The sequence below is a fragment of the Polypterus senegalus genome, chromosome 10 (genome assembly GCF_016835505.1).
Source record: "Polypterus senegalus isolate Bchr_013 chromosome 10, ASM1683550v1, whole genome shotgun sequence".
NCBI lineage: Eukaryota > Metazoa > Chordata > Cladistia > Polypteriformes > Polypteridae > Polypterus > Polypterus senegalus.
The window spans coordinates 73,872,897-73,888,534 of NC_053163.1; the positions used below are offsets into that span (position 1 = coordinate 73,872,897).

A 15,638-nucleotide genomic window follows, 5' to 3' on the forward strand; every position below is an offset into this window, starting at 1 on the left:
TATAATAATGACTCAGTGATATTAATTATTATACATGTGAGTCCAGGCTGCATTTCCCTACTGATTTTTTGTTGCATATGCATGGATCTGAGTTGCAATAAAAGCTGCATATGCATGTTCCCCCCATCAAGTTTTCTCTCATGAATCTTCATATTTGCATGGAAAGTTACGTACATACATTACAAGCCTTTTTTTTGTGTGTAAGCAAGCTTCATAAATGAGACCTGGGCAATGTGGGAGAAGATAGTTTTGTGGTTTGTTCTTCTCATGACAGCCACAGTGTCAATATTTTGAAGTTTCCTTATTATAATCTTCAAAAAATCATTTCATTTTCACCCTGCAGCAACTCCTTTCGTCGAAAATAAGATACAACAGTAATGAAAGGACATAACCACACATTCATAACAAAGTAAATGATGTATGCTAATGGATGGATTGATCGATGGATGGAAGACACCGATGGTAAAGACTGATATAGCAGGCACAGCAATGGAAACTCATTGAATTGTACACACGATACACACTTAGGATACAGAAAAACACATTTACTGCAATTAACCACATTGAACATTGTTGTTTAATCAATGCATGCCTTTGTAGCAAATAATTACAGAGGTGGTTGTAAAACACAGTTTAGCCGTGAAATCAAATATCACACCTCATTAAATGACTGCCTGCTGTCGTTTTAGCAAGTCAAGTCTGCTTGTGTGTTTTGGAGGAATTCAAAGAGCAGAGTTATTTTGACTTCATGGTCTTAAATATATGGTCATCTGCCACGAGCACTAGAATCCAAAAAAAATAAAAAGATAGACAAGCAGTCTGGAGACCAGACAAACAAGCTTAAAGCTGCATTTACCTAGCTTATAGTTCAAGAAAAAGAGCGCTATGTTTAACATCTGTGAGGGATAGGACTATAAAAAGTCAATATACTGTAACATTAAATGGTTTAAATGGCTGAGATTTCCAGTTCTATTACTGTTCCTTTTTTCATATTTGTATGGACTTAAAAAAGAATGACGTATATACTACAAAGCTCATCCACAAGTTTACACAGACAGCCTTCAGCCCAGCTCACTGTGACACCGAGTCAGTACGCCAACTGGAGAAATCCACCATCCTGTAGACGTGCAATCACATGTTTAAAGTGCTTTGGAATGGTATTTTCTTTCTTTCTTTTTTTTTATGATAGGTTGTTCAAAACTATTGTGTGTGTGAGTGGTTCCTGTGACAGGCCTGTTTCCTGCTTTGCACCCAGTGCTCCTGAAATAGACTCTGTCGACAATCGCCTAACCCTGAATTGGATTTAGTGGATTCGAGAGTGTTGGGTTGATTGGTTATAACCTGTTGGGTAAAACCTGATGACTTGTACTTTGAAGTTGCTTATGTGTATTTCTGTCAAGCCTGTTTTATTTTAGGAATAGAAATCCTTTCTGGACAAAGCTTCTATATTTAACTCACTTACTGTCCAGAGGTGTCTCATCAGTTCTGGTCCCTTCTTTCATGGTTGTTTTTCTCCTGGTTGCTCACGTTTTTTCACACACTCCTAAGATGTACACAATAGGTTAAGTGGTGATTATAAATTCATCTGGCTTTATGGCTCCCAATTTTGGCCTGGTTCCTGCGTTGCACCAAATGCTCCCAGAATAGACTTTCATTCTCCAAGACAAAGAATCAAATGAAGCAGCTTCAGTAAGAGGAAGACATCCAGGTGGAAAAGCTAAGACATTAGCTAAAGTCTGCCATGACCACATCCCAAAAACAGGATGCTGTAATATACACATCACAGAAAAAATAAAACGCATAATAAATTCAAGGCTTTGAGCAGCATGGTGGCTGTCTAAAGATGAAGACACATTACGTGACTTCTAGCCATGGGGTATGTCAGACTTGCTGACTGCTGTTGCTGATCTCATCGCTGGACCATGTCAGTTTAATAACTGAAAATCGCTGGACAGGCCTACTTCACAGAGTGAGCGTTGAACTTGTAGCACAGCTGTGCTCCACCCTTTTTGGGACAGCCAATAGCATGCTGCTGCTGTACACGAGTTAGCAGATTTGACAAGCCAGACCCTTTTTTTCATTCTGCTGTGGTATGTAAAACACAAGGCACCCATGTTCCTTATTCCTGGTCACTACACTCCTTGCATTGTACTTCCAGATGAGCGTTCTTTGGTTGTCAGCTGCCATGCATACTGACGCTATCCCTATGATGAAAGGTAAAACAAAACCTGTTTAATTTTATAGGAGTGAGACACAGACCAGTCAGACCGAGTTTCCGGGCATGTCATATTACATGACCAGCTTCATGGAAGCGCACTGCCGACTACCTCCAGCTTGCTAAAATTAAATGAAGGCTATGAATGAAAATAATTAGAAAAGTCACATAATGTGACATGACCCTAACAGATTCAGTGCTCTCAGTTTGAACTTCATGCTCACACTTTGAATGGAGTTCGCAGCTTATTCCTGTGCAGCTTTTCTATTAGTAAATGTACTAATTTCAATGATCACCTTTTAAAACTGTGTGTGCTATTTTCTTGATAATTCTAAATTGTGGGTGTATGCATAAGTGGGCTCTATAATGGACTGTAACCCTGCCTACACTTGGTTCCTGTCTTGTGCCTTTTGATTTCAGGATTGGTTCCAACCCCCTGTGGTCCTGAAATAGACGACATGCATTTGAGGATGTTATTATAACAAGAAAACACCATTTAGCCCAAAAAAGCTCGCCAACCCAAATCTTACCAAAATAACACTGGGTCGAGGTTCAAAAGTACTTACAGTAGCCGTGACAAAAAACTAACTGGTCACTTGTGAGATTTACTCATCCACTTACAGTTTTCATTCTAATTTTGTGAAAACTAATTTGTAATGCTATCATAATTACATATTTTGGCAGACAAACCCAATGATAAAGCTTTGAAATGTACTATAAAAAGTAGAAATGTTAAATTTTTTACATATTTTGATACACACACACACTTATCTGTATATAAGTATTTGCATTTGTGTATTACATAATGTAACATTCACAGACCTGCACGGCCATGAGAGGCCAAAGCCCGACCTGGCAGAACTGGGAAAAGGGCATGAAACAGCTCAATCCATCAAAGGGCCCACTTACACACACACACTCAAAAGTCACACTGGGACAATTGCTAATCCACCCAACCCTGTAGGGATGTGTGGGATAAAATCACTTTCATCCAAGCAGAACATGCAAACTCCACATGAACAACAACTAGGTACGGTGTTTGAACCTTGGGCGCTAAATGCAGAAAAGAAAAAAGAATTCAACAGCGGTTGCTATTTGAAGTGTGCACATACTGTATAATAATAATGCATACATCACATACATATATATCATAAGCTTCTCAAACTTGATTAATAAAATACAGGATAGTGGGTGTCAAAGTGTAATTCTCTTGAACAAGGTGCCATTCCATGGGTACTCCAACACACACACACCAATGGTTAACTAATTTAATATAAATAATAAAACTGGAGTACCAGCAGAATGATCCGGAATGGGGAACACGTGCAGACTCCACATTAGAGCGCACTGGATCTGTGAGTCAACCACTGCGCCGCCATACCACCCTACATGCGCACACATACATGCATACTGAACACTTATACAAACGATAACTTTGCTCGGATTTATCTGAATGTTCTTACATGTTATTGTTAAATAAATAACATAAATACTAGCTGTTTTACAATCTTCTTTTTTTTTAATCTGCAAAAGAAGCGCCTGCCTACTGCTTTCCGAAATTAAAACAAAACTGCCTCGTATTGGACGTTTTTGATTATGGCGACTATTTGAACTTTAAAACTAGAGTTCTTGCGTTACGTTTAAAATGACAGTTTGGCGATTCGTATTTGAAAAAAGTGGAAAATCCATTACTCATTGTAACAGTAACTAGCGGTCGTCAAAGCAATCGTGAACCAAGCGCAGTGACAGAGCCGAATTCGAAGTATGTCAAAAGAAATAAAAAATAAAACTAAGTATTTATTAAACTGAAAATAAATGCAAACCCACTATCGTGTACTGTTTAAGTTGTTAAACTAAAGCCTTCTGTAATCAAGATAACGGCAATTAAAAACACAAGAAAAAGTCCAGGAGAACAATAAATATGTCAGACCTCTTCGTATAGGTGGTTTAATCCATAGGCAAGCCACAGCTCTGCGGTTCTGGTTTACACCGGAATGCTCTGATGTGAATGAACATTAAAACCGTTAGGATGTGTTTATAGGATCGTGTAGTTCGCCAAAAACCAGCAATTCTCTCCGTTCGCATTAGCGCGGCACTTACCGCGTGCTCCGCCGACAACACTGCAACATTGTTTCGACTCGCCGATCTCGTCTTTGCCCCAGAGCGCTGTCCTCAGCTGCCGGCACATACAGCCCCCCGGCGCATAAACCCGCTGTCTCCCATATCTCCTCAGTTCTCCAAATTCTGACATGCAGACCCTTCAGCCAAAGTAAGATCCAGGCAGTTGAGTTCAAAAGTACCCAAGGAAATCAAAAGAAAAACAGACGACTCACTCCCCGGCAGCTTGCCACGCGCTTAGCACTGTGTGGACTGCGAACTCCGAGTTACTGTAACTGACAGTGCTGTGTACTTCTGAATACACGGCGAACGGGACAAGAAAAGATCCGGCATCCGCTGGATATCGTGGAGCTCGCTGCGCTGATTGCAGATTTGCGAAGGGGCGGAGGAATTCAGGGTCATTTAAAATCGAATGATGGAGGGGGGCGGCAAAGGGGTGGGGGTCATTATTAGGAAATACTTGTCAGTGGGCTGGAAGAAGTAGGTGATTAGCAAGGGAGAGACCGCCCTGCGTCCATGATACACCGTGCGCATCTGTTTCCTAGACTGAAAAATCAGAAGATTATAACTTCTGTCTGAATCTCACCACACACATGCATTTATTTGTACTGTATTAATAGTAATAATGCGAAGTTTAGCAGATAATAGAGTGCTTACGCTCACATAGTAAATATAGGAAATGGTGTGTGTAAAACATGCAGAATATGAAATAATTGATGGAATGTTACAGTATGTGGGTTTATACATCCTTCATGTCACGTGTACAGCACACAGTGAAAGTCTTTCTAGCCTAGTCTTTCTTTTAAACGCTGCTGCTTTCGATATACAGTATGTGCGTTTTGCAAGTTCTCTCGTGCTATCATGAGTTTTACTCGGTGTTATCGAGTTTCTCTCCACATTTTAAAGACTTGCACCAGTGATGGTGAGTCTGAATTGTCTCGGCGTGGTTTTGTGCCTGAATGCGTCCTGCAAGTGAACCCCGTCCAGAATTGCTTCCTGCCTTTTGATCGATGCTGCCGCAACAGGCTCAACATCCATCCATCCATCTCGTCTAAGCTGGTACGTTAATGGATGACTGTTTTTCTTTTTTCATTATTAAAGTATTGGCCAGAAGCTATACATTATTATTTTTTAAACTTCATGTCACAATTTACGTTGTAGACGAGTACACTAAGGTGCTAATTAAAACGCCACTGTGGACTAGTGTGGTGCTCAGGTGTCACCCATTGCACTACTGCACTCGGGTCCTAATTTGGGATCCTGAGGTGGTTCGCCGTGTGGTGGGTGCGGCAACGAGCTATTTATCAGTGCATGCTCGCAGCCTCCTTCTCCTCTAGACGGCATCGATTTTCCTGGAAGAAAAGCCTCACTTTTAACAGTCCGAGGAGCACTAAGAGGTGCAAAACCCTCAGCTTAACGCCATTCTACAGATAAATGTGAGTTCATTTGCAGCAGATAGCAACACACGAACATGTATGCTTTACGGCGTAACTGATTATCCAGCGTCCTCGCTTTGTGTACCCCGCCCGATCGCTGTGGATGGCGCCGTGCATACGCCAGCTTTTCTCCAGTACTTCTTTCAAAATCCAATAACGTGCGCGTTACGCTGATCAAATTCAAGCTGGTCTCGTGCGAGCGTTTATGTGTGTGGAGGAGTTCGATGTAGCGATGGATGGGCTGATTCTGGCTTTGTCAGTGACCCACCTTTACCTCTCCATCACAGTGTACTTTACTCGGGATTAATCGGATTTAATATGTTATTGGTTAAGGCAGCCATATACTGTAGCTTCACCTGTCTGTAAGAAATGGCGAGGAAAGGTTTGTTTATGAGACTTGCAGAAGCGGGCGCCCCTACTGCCGAGTAGTGTAGCTGAATCCAACGTAGCTATTGTGTTTTTCATGAAAGACTGTGCACATATTACATTTTAACGTAACATATACTGTATACCCAGAGTTGCATAATCCAAAACCATGGAGGACATGTAGTCTAAACATCCATACCTTCTGCAAGAATCAGTACTAGATGGGCTCCAGTCCATTGCATGACCCGTGCATGCACACAGCCAAACTCATAATCAAACACATTGTTTGGGACGTGGGAAAGAAGACTCTTGAATATGTATACAGTACTTAGGGGAAAACAATTTAACAGTGTAGCAAGTTACATCAGCCTAGGAATGATATCACCATCAGTCACCATTTGGCGTGCCATCATGCAAATTTGCAGCTTCAGAGCCAGCAGGAGGGGATCCACAGACTTGTATGAACTGCTACTAGTATGGCATCAGAAGGTCATTCTGAGCTGCATAGAAGAACAGTGTAAAATAGAAGGCATCTACTGGGTCAGTGGAGGCAAGAGAGGCAATAAAATATTTTTTGATAAGACATTTAAAAATATATATTTTGCAGTAATCCTAAAGAATTGCAACATTTTGCAATAATTACTGTATTATTTTGCAAAAAATATTGATTACTGCTGTAGGTGTCATCATACTAATCATTAGAGAAATACAATACAAAAAACTATTATTTTTAATTCAAATGATTAAATTAGTAGGAATAATGGAAATTTAGGGTATAAGTATAATTTTACCCCATGGCTTCAATCGGAATTAAGTGTCATGCTTTGAACAGTAATCTTGTACTATCAAAATGTTTTGGAGGGTTTATATCAAAAGTGATATAAATTGAATTGTTGTTTATTTTAATGTATTACATACAACACTGAGTTTTACAGACTGAACATATACAATACATTGTACAGAAATAAACAGATGAAATAATATTGTGAACTATGTACAATATCCTTGTGCTTGAAGTAGAGCCAAATTACTTGCAATGCTCTATGTAGTCTGCATTGTGCTGCTTCTAGTCTTTCATTATTGATCGAGGTGGTGATTGGAGCATGGTGCTATACTAACATTCAATTGGTGGGGGAGAGATGGAATAGAAAAAAAACTGCAGTGTCCACCTCCGGTACGTTCTGTCCTTAAGGGACTCTTTTATTGAGCTGAGGAAGCATTTAAACATACCAAGGCATCCCATTGCTCCCGGCTTGTGTTGTACCCAGGGCTTAAAGAGGGCCGGCATGTTGCACTGGCCCTTCACTGTTTCTGTCTTGTGAAACGGAGTGTAGCAGCACATTGTAGTAACCCCACTTCTCTGTGCAATTCCTTCCCTTCCTTTGGGATGCTGAGTAGAAAAATGGATATGGTCCATAAGAATAGTCCATTTATAAAAGCATTATTATCAACAATATGGAGGTTCTTTAACATCACCAAATTTCAATTGCATCTATCAAGGTGTTTTTGAGATTTCAGGGTATTTATATTTTTCTAATCTGTGTTTACCCTTAAATGTTGATATTTCCAAATGTTGTGAGTATCTGCCCTAGATGTACTATTGTGCCAAATTTTAATGAGTGAGTCAGTCAACTTTACATTTTGTGTGAATATATGTGTATATATACACCATAGACAGACAGACAGATAGATAGATAGATAGATAGATAGATAGATAGATAGATAGATAGATAGATAGATAGATAGATAGATAGATAGATAGATAGATAGATAGATAGATAGATAGATAGATAGATAGATACTGTACATTTAATCCTACATGTACTGTGAGGTAAATTTAATCTGTGTGGGCACAGTGGTGGCTCTGAAGCTAGAGGTTCAAATCCCATAAACGCCAGAAGTGACTGTACTGCATTGGGCCCTTGAGCAAGACCCTTAACCTTCAATTGCTTCATCCTGGGTATGATGTTAACCTGCATCCATCCCTGCAAACATGTCCTCCAGCTTGCAGGGAAAACTCAGGGCTGGTGGCAGGATTGGCACTCCAGCCAATATCAAGAAACAACTCAACACTGTTCCAGTGTGGTGCTGAGGTGTCACCTATTGCACATCTAAACTTGGATTCCAAACCAGGTTGTTCATCATGTGGTGGGTGCGGCAACACGCTGTAATCAGTGCATGCTCCTGACCTGTTTAGTGTCACAGGTAGGCAGTGATTACTGCAGCAGCACTGGTTTCAGGGCAAGAAGCAAACGTGATGGACAGCACGCTGGTCATTTGCAGTGCTCAATAGCACACTCAAGCAGAAAACGGTGTGGTGCATGGAACCCAGTAACAGAAACCCATAGCAAAGTACAAGTTTAGTTTTAATTCAGCTATTTGCTATACATACAAGTTTTAAACAGTGTGATCTGGTGGCACAATAGGTATTTTGTACCACAAACCTTTGAGGGCTCAAATGGAGATAGAAAAAGGGGGTGGGTGTATTTCACAGCTTAAGAAAAAGTAAATATTTTTTGGCATTTAAGAAGTATTACTTTTTTTTTTTTACAATTTTGATGCTGCTCCAACCACCCCCATACATGCTTATTAAGCACAAGACAATGCAATTAATTCATATATAATATGCACTCCCCCGTGACCCTGTATTTGGATTCAGCGGGTTTGAAAATGGATGGATGGATGGATGGATAATATGCACTTCTACACTGGCTTCATCATACAATGTATTCTGTGAACATCGGACAAAAATATAAATAAGTAATATATTATTTTTGGAAAAAACCTGAAACAGTCAAAAAGATTAGCTAATAAACACACAAAGACAATTTCCCCCTCAGAGATTTATAAAGTATAAGGCATTAAAAACAATACAAATGTATAATATGAAGCAATGTGAAATGAAGTTTTGCTGTATTAGTCCTTTTGCCAGCTTCTCTACGTGCCTTGGCAGTTCCAAACTGTGCCCTACAAGCTAAAAGTTGCCTGTCCTTTTTAACTAATCACACACAGTGCGAGCTTAAGAGACTTTTAACTGATATTGTGACTGCACCTTGGACAGATTCCATAAATTAACGAAATGTTGTAAAATGGCAACAACCTACTATAATCATAGATGTTCAATGCATTGCTAAAGACTGATATTATTCAAGGTATAAGCATCTCTCAAACTTGAGGTTCCATAGTTTTATGTTTATGGCTCTGTGTATTTTGTTTTGCAGGTAGCAGAATGCCTCTGTCGCAGTGTTCTGCTTCAGGTTGATTGTGTATTATATCGTGATTGTGTACTTTGAAGTATAATTTTAAGACTGACCAACATGAACCTAACATGAGCTCCACCCCTTCCCAGAATTGTCTCTGTCCACCAGTAGCCCCTCCCTGGCTGTGTCATTCCTCTTTCTTTTTCTTCTTTTACTTATTCTTTCTGTTAATTCCACTTCATCAGTATGATGACATTTTGGCACAGTAGCTGATGCCTCTGCCTAACACTTCCAAGGAACCCGATTTTGAACTCTATGCTTCTGTGTGAGGTTTACATGTTTCTCTGTGTCAGCATGGATTTTTAAACAGATTTTCTGACTTTCCTTCCACATGTCAACATGGGCAAGTTAGGCTGATTGGTGACCCAGCACATGTCAGTGTTCGCTGTGACCTAGAGTGGTGATTGCGATGTATGGATGATGGTGCCATGGAAAGTTTCTGCTCCCCACAACGCTACAGCTGGATTAAGCATGTTGTGGAAAGGATGAAAGTTAAGAGCCCAATCTACACGATGAGGTTTTTTTTTTTTCAACTGACAGCAGTTAAGAAGAAAAGGAATCAGAAGAAAAGTTAATCTTTTCCATTTTCAAGCTTAGCATTATTTTAACATGAACTGAGTATATTGAAATTCTTTTTTTTAGCAAAACTCAACTCTGAAAAAACAAATGAACTCACAGAAATTCCCAGGAAAGACAAGAAAACTCAATGTTGGTTGATCATCCCAAGAGTAAAGAAAACTGTAAAATGTGTTGCAGCAATCTCCAACTATATTTTTAATTTTTGGGTTACTTTATAACCAAATCAAATTTAAGAAAAGAAGAATTCAGAGGTTTGAATTTAAGTTCCAGCTGGTCTAATATTACTTGTGTCTCCTCTGAGAGTTTATGTGGACTGATAGGAAACTCCCTTCCAAGCTGTTATCGGCATCACATCAGCAAATAGAATTGTCCGCTTGGCTTTGTGTTGATAACCTCTTTATCGCCTTTTATTTAAAAAGGCCTTTCTTTGTTGTTCACTTTCTTATCCAGACTGGCATGATAACTGTTTTGTTTTCTTAAATCCTCTGTGTTAAATGTATAAATTGTCTTATCTAGAAATTCTACAGAACAGAGCCCAACCAAACATAGGTAGTTGGGTAGAGGACTCACATTGCATCTTATTGTGCCTTATCTGTATGCAATATTTGCACAGCAAATTTCTCACAACTTACTTAATTTTCTCATGACTCCTGGGCTTCATTCCCTTTTTGCCAAAAATACATTTTAATTTTTTTTTATGTTTTGAATCCTTTGATTTTCATCAAAAAAGTCAATTGTCCTGACTTAATTCCTAAAACTTCATATTTTATGTTTTCCTTCTTCCAGTTTTACAGTTTCTTCCTTGGCACGCATGCATTCAGTCTACATTGGTTCCTGTGCTCAACATCCACACTCAGAATCACAATAATGCTTGCCACATTAAGTGCTGCCTGGGATCACTAGAAATCCATTGAACGTTAACGTGTTTATTGGTGTGAGACTGTCAAGCTGTTCAGTGATAATTGCCAGAATATGGCAATACACACACTGAAACTTCCTGAATGAAATAAAAGAATGTGTTAAATGGCAGCTTTGCTCAGATGAATTACAGTAACATTTTGTCTGACAAAGGAGGGTGGTAGCCATCACATCATCATGTCTTGGGAGGAATACAGCAATACCTCCAAAGTTCATATCCATTGTAACACCCAATATGCACAGTTTGTATCTTGTTCTTAGACTGATATAGAGACATATAAGGATTGATTAATGACAGACAGACAGAGAGAGAGAGAGAGAGAGAGAGAGAGATAGATAGATAGATAGATAGATAGATAGATAGATAGATAGATAGATGTCCATGATACCAATTAATAAATGTAACACATGAAGTGCATGTTGTGTATGGTAAAAACTAAACATTAGCAAAAAAAAAAAACTTTAGAGAAGCAAGGCAGAAATAGTTCTTATTTTTGAAAAAAGTATGAGCTTAAGATAAGGCTGTCATTCAACATAGTAAATAACGGGAAGGAAAGAATGACAAAAAAATGAAGATTTTTTAAAAATTTGAACTAGGAACCAAAATTCTCTCTGTACTGAGGTACAGAGTAAAATTCTCTTTCATTTGGTTGCACTAGCAATGCATTGTTAAGCATCAATGTCATTCTATTGTTTTAGTATGATATAAAATGTTCTCAGTTACTTCATGACTTTTTGAGGACCCTAAGAAAGACAAAAATAGATGAAAAAGGACATGCAAGCTCCACACAGGCAGTGACTAGGCTGATATTTATAGCTGATCTTCTGGAGCAGTGAGGCGGCAGTGCTGACCACATGTATGACTGTGCTGGCCGCCATTCACTATATGCAGTATTTGTGCCCTTTTCTTAAAGCAAGTGCCATTTAAAACACTATTTATAGTATACTAGCTTTAATCTTTGTTTGGTTTTCTATACAGCCATGCATTACATATTTTGCTTTAATGATATACAGGTCAATTAGTCATTTTCTAAACTGCTTAGTCCTGAATAAGGTCGCAGGGAGTGCCGGAGTCTATCCCAGTTGGAGCTGGGCGCAAGGCAGGAATAGACACTCGACAAGGCGCCTCATATACAGGTATATACTGTGTTTTTTTATAGAGAAAATATTAAAGGTCTTGTTACCATATATTTGTCTCTAAGCTGGCAATTAAAAAAGAGATTTTTCAAGCTTAAATAAAATTCAGGTAATGAATGAAAGAATAAGATGATTTCCTATTGTCACTACTGTTAAGAAAATTGGACAGACTGCAGGATTAGTCAGCATGAAGTGAGACAATGTATATACAGTACTTGATATAATAAGCATAGTGAGCTATTTTCACTAACCAATCAGAACACTGTTGTCATTTTCCTCTCTGATAAGGAAAATGCTGAGTTGTGAGCGTAATAATGAATAAGGTGTGAACTAGAAACAGACCTTAACTGCACATGCTTGAGCACTAGTAAGGGGACACCTTACAATATGTCAGTTTATGACATCTTCCTAATTTAAATAGTTACATGAAAAACATTTATTTTCTTAATTTGCACAGGTTTTCATCTGTGGCTATTATTGCTGTTTCTTAGATGCAGTGTCCTAGGTTTGAATCCCATGCTGAAAGCGTTCCTTTTGTGGTACCTCCACATTCCTTGACATATTCATCTTATGATATCAGGTGGCTCCAAATTTGCCCTTTGTATGTGTATATGGGTTTTATGATGCCCAAGCACCGGATCCACCACAGCCATGAATTTGATTAATCAGGTAGGAGTATGTCATGTTCAGGTGTTTTTGGGGTGTTCTTCAATTAAAGGTACCTAATGCTGGGGTTGATTGGATTTCTGCAAGATACCACAACATTGTTTTTTTGCTTACGGTGATGTAGTTAGTTCTTTCAGTGTTAAAGGACAAAATGTAATCCCATTTCTCAATCTACAGAATTTAGGATATGCCAGTTCAAAAGCTGCTATTTACATTTACTTATTTGGCAGAGGCCGCTTTCCAAGGCAATTTATAACATTTGAAATACAATTGGTTATATTTCTTTAACTTATTTAGTGGGAGCTCAGGCAGGTGAAGTGACTCGCTCATGGCTACACAGTAGGATCTGAACCCACAGCCTCACGATTTGAATTCCAAAGACTGATTGACTTTATAATTCTGTACAATCATTTTAATCCATGAAAATTAAGATATTATAACTTCAAACTTATATTCTGATGCACATTCATAATAAGGGCCTTTCTGCATATAGTATAAACAGTTATTTTCTGTCTTGTACCTGTGGCTACAGCCCTGTGACCATGACATTTATATATATGTTGGAGGACCTCCTCATAGACTCTGTCAAGATATGTAATAATTCACCAGGACAAGAGGGAGTGCTGTCACTAACCCTGTCATCTCCAACTGTCCTCACAGTGCCGGTTCATACTCCATAAAAACCTGAGCATTCTAGAAGGAGTCATCACGACTGACACAAGCAACTCAACAGACAGAAGTCTGCTACAACAGTAACCCTGACTAATCAGCCCAATAAGCCTCATTCCATTAAGTTGGAAACCAGCATAATGCAAAAATATCATTGCCTTTTCTGACATATATATATATATTTATAAGTCTGAATCACAATTTCATTATTTGGGTGATCACCTGTCAGGTAATGTTTGTGGTTGGTCAGCCCGTTAACCAACATCTGCCACGCCCTCTCAGTTGTGAGAAGCACATCATAGGCATGTTATAGAGTATCTATCAAATAATTGAAAAGACTACATGGCACGTGTTTCACCCTAATTGGCAGGTACTCTGCTTCTGGGAACTGAGAGGGCGTGGCAGATGTTTGCCGACTGGCTGACCAACCACAAGCGTTACCTGGTAGGTGACCACCCAAATACTCAGGTTATGATTCAGACCTATGGATATAATACTCTGATCTACACCCTGTCAAGTAAATCTATCTATCTATCTATCTATCTATCTATCTATCTATCTATCTATCTATCTATCTATCTATCTATCTATCTATCTATCTATCTATCTATCTATCTATCTATCTATCTATCTATCTATCTATCTATCTATCTATCTATCTCCATGTCTGCAAGCATGTTGTTCAAGTGCTTCCACTACCTTCTATATCCAAAGGTGCGAATGTTTGGATACTTTTACCCACTCTGACTATGGGTGTTTGTGTGATGGCCTAGCACCCTAATTAGCACTGTTTTCTGTGTTACTCTCTATAATCCACAAACTGGGTCAGGAGGATCTGAAAGTAAATGCATATCAAACACAACACTTACTAATTCAACAGTTAAAAAAAGCAGGGACAGGAAAATTGTGCTATCATTTAGTGTACATACTTAACTGATCAGTATTCATCTATCCATTTGTAAGCTTCATTTTTTCATTACAGGGTTGTTAAGTATCAAAACGTGTTCCAGAAGCACTGAGTGTGAGGTAGGAATTAAACCTGGGCTGGACACCATCACAGTCATATCCAGGATATGTCTCTTTTATGTGAAAGGATTCTAGAGTACTATTAAAAAATTCACACATAAACATGAAATAAATATGGGATGTTCTAGAATCAAACCCAGTTCCATGATGTTTTAAAGCAACAACACTGCTAATATGTCACTCTGCTCCTGCACTAAAATTCATAATACTATAAAAATTTAAGTTGTTATATTGCTTATTACTGTGTTATGTTTTACAAGTCCTAATCTATCTTTGTGTCTATGTATATTTTAATCGATTCTGATTTTCTGTTCAAGTCTACTGATGTGTTCATCTGCTAGCTTTGAAAACCATTTAGGAATAAAGAGTTAAATAGAGCTTCCCATCTTGTCAGCAAACGTGTGTGTCAACTTGGGCCGAAGTCAGCTGCTAACTCGGATATTGATAAACGGGAAGTTATTCTTGGACAAGCGATACACGTCTGTTGGATGTTTAGAACCACAGCAAAAGCTGTGTCATAGGGGATATCCTGGACTTGGGCCTCCTTGAACATAAATAGAAACAATGCTCTGCCTGCTTTCATCTAAAAAATGGTCTCTTTTTAAACTTTTTGACAGATCTAACTTTTGCATCCACTGACAAAGGCACATTTAGATTTGAGCTTCACTGAACCATTTTGGAACAAAAAATAAATAAAACGTGGTAGTGTTATCATGTAGCTGATAATGTGTCAGTTTCCACGTTTATTTTCTTATGAGCAATGCTATGTGGGTGTGCTACTCAGTACAAGATTAATAATTAGATTGGTAGTGGCAGTGATTCATAAAGTGGTTTGCAGGGATCTAGAATTTCTTTCAATGCAAACAGGTTGTAGTTCAAGGAAGTAAAAATGCCATGAAAAGTTATTTAAAATGTAATATTTTGTTGAAATTTAATTTTCATGCACTTTCAAGGTGCTGAAGAGTAACAGTGTGTTGCAAGTAAGATTTTCACTGTACTTTATACACATGACAATAATCCTTCTATATAAAAACGGTCGGGATTGTCCTTCCGTCCCGTGAGTGCTACACAGGCGCAGAGTTTCACACACGCCCGTCCATTTTGCAATGCACGATGGGATTTGTAGTTTCGTTTTTCCAGGTAAAAGATGATTTTCTACTCCAGACTATGCGATATCTTCTTCTTCTTTCTTACTATATAAAAGCGGTCGGGATTGTCCTTCCATCCCGTGAGTGGAAAGCGTAGCAG

The 15,638-nt window shown here is 38.7% G+C and overlaps 1 protein-coding gene across 2 annotated transcripts in view; it reads right to left on the reverse strand.

The window, feature by feature from the left end:
• The window catches only part of lpar4 (lysophosphatidic acid receptor 4), a 125,743-nt gene that overhangs the window by 43,165 nt on the left and 66,940 nt on the right, over positions 1-15,638 (reverse strand). Inside the window, exon 1 of one of the 2 annotated variants that reach the window (XM_039765972.1) lies at positions 4,316-4,697. The exons of the other annotated variant lie outside the window; for it this stretch is intronic. The gene's annotated coding sequence lies outside the window, so the exon portion shown is untranslated. Of the gene's footprint in view, positions 1-4,315; positions 4,698-15,638 lie in introns of those variants that run through there. 2 annotated transcript variants of the gene reach the window in all.